Here is a 2,015-nt window from a genome sequence, read left to right as displayed (position 1 = left end):
TTGGTTGTTTAGGCTTGGCTGCCAAGACTTTCCAGGACTAGGATGTGGAAAACTGAGAGAAAACCTGGGTTCTCTTCCTCCAAACCTGGTTCTTCCTTCTGTCTCTGGGAGAATCTGGGGGAAAGAATAAAGCAGGAGAAAACTGAGTTATAAAACTTTGTGAAGTATTTCTTCAAATTCTTCCCAAAKCCATCTGGGTGCCATGCTCTTGGAAAGATGCCTTATGGAAATTTGGTCCTAAAATCAGTGCTTGGGAATCGTGGGGGCTCCTCCAGCCCCTCATGTGTCACCCAAGGGAAATGCGATGTCCTGTTGCTGTCCAGTGAATGGGTCACCATGGGGAATCTGGCTGCAGGGCCTGATGTGGCAGCTCTGAACCCACAGGCAGAGCCGAGCAGAGCAGGGGCGGTCAGCATGCCCAGGTCACCATGGCCAGGTCAGACAGGCACGCAGGGACCTTGTCACCGAGCTGTGACATCAGGCTGGACTTTAGCCAAGGGTGACCAGCCTGCCCACGGGCTGAACTCGCCCAGATGGAAGTGACAGGGCTGTTGCATTAAAGCCTCAATTTTCTTCTCTTCTAAATGACCTTCAGCTCCAAAATTTTCCCCCTCCCCAGCATCTTTTCCTGCATTGTCACCTCCCTTTTTGTCACTGCAGTGGTAGGGAAAGCACTGACTCTGCCAACAAACTCCATCAATCCTTTCCTCTGAGAGAAAAACTAAAGGGGAACAAGCAGATCCCACATAATTGTACTGGTGGCATTCAAAATTCCCCAAAATCCCTGAACAGATTTCCTGGGGCTGTGTGGGACATACCGGTCAAGAAGCCCCAGATGTGACCTGAGGGCCCTAATTGGCTTTAATGACCCTAATGAGCYTCACCAGTGGTCTCTATGGGCTTGAGAACCTATTTAAGCTCAGCCTTGAAATAAAATGGCTTTTTTAGGCTGTGTTCCAGTCTTGCTTTTTGTTCTGTATCTGCCCTTAGAGCTCGTCCCAGAAATGTTGGGAGATAAGGGGAGTAGGGCTGTGCAATATCCTGGTTTTCCTACACGACAAACACGTTAGGAAATGATTTCTTTTCCTTCAAAGCAGCCAGTCACCTGCCTGTGAGTAAAGTCAGGGAAAGGATATGGCTGGTGCTTGTTTTAACTGGCTAAAAAGCAGACAATTTTAAGAAAAAAAAATTATGCTTGGTTAATTTTGGGTTTTGAAAGGTTTGGAGCTATTTTATTTGTGAATATATATTTCTGTATGTATTTTTTAAGCCAGCTCACCTAAGCTGTGTTCTTAAGCCAGAAATGCCCCCTTCCCTGCCTGTTTTTTTGGCAATTGCTTAGGAATTTTCTGTGTGAGGCCATAGAYTGTGCAACGTATGGATTTTGTGGAGGAAAACAATCCACACTGGGGTTGAGGCTGTTGTGAGATTTGTAAAAAGAGCTTCTTGTGAGCCCCTCACTCACCAGGCTTTGTGGWGTCTGCATGCTTTGTGTTTTATTGTCTGGAGGTTGCCAGGCTGCCTTTTCCAGGACAGCCTCCTTTTTGTCCTTTTTTGTTTTCTCCTTCCCTCTGCCTTCAACAAGCTGTGAAAAATCCCCCCACCCCGGCTCCTTTCGAGGTATTTGCTCAACAGATGTGTTCTGGGAAAGGGGGAGAGCACAGCAAAGCGGCAGCAACTGGGTTTGCATCTCGGTCTGAGGCAACTCAAAGCCCGATAAGCTGCAAAAAAGACTTTGCTGTGTTAATGGACAGTTATATTTTTGGGCAATTTTTGGAAAACTGGGCTGAGATCAACTTGGGGAGGTTGTCTGGCCCAATTCCTTGTGCCTGGCTTTGCAGAGAGCTGCTGCTGACGGAGACTTCTCAGTTTCTGTAGTAAGTTTATCCCAGTACTTTGCTGCTGATCAACTCTTGCTATTTTCCCATGTTGCTTTTAAACCCAGGTGAGTTTGGATTTAGTCCCAGCCACTTCTTTCCTTCATGAGAGGAATTTGAAGAGGCCTCAACTGCCTC

This window comes from Malurus melanocephalus, unplaced genomic scaffold, assembly GCF_030028575.1.
Source record: "Malurus melanocephalus ecotype Western Australia unplaced genomic scaffold, MMel_1.1 scaffold_858, whole genome shotgun sequence".
Taxonomy (NCBI): domain Eukaryota; kingdom Metazoa; phylum Chordata; class Aves; order Passeriformes; family Maluridae; genus Malurus; species Malurus melanocephalus.
Note: the sequence above shows the minus strand (reverse complement) of the source record.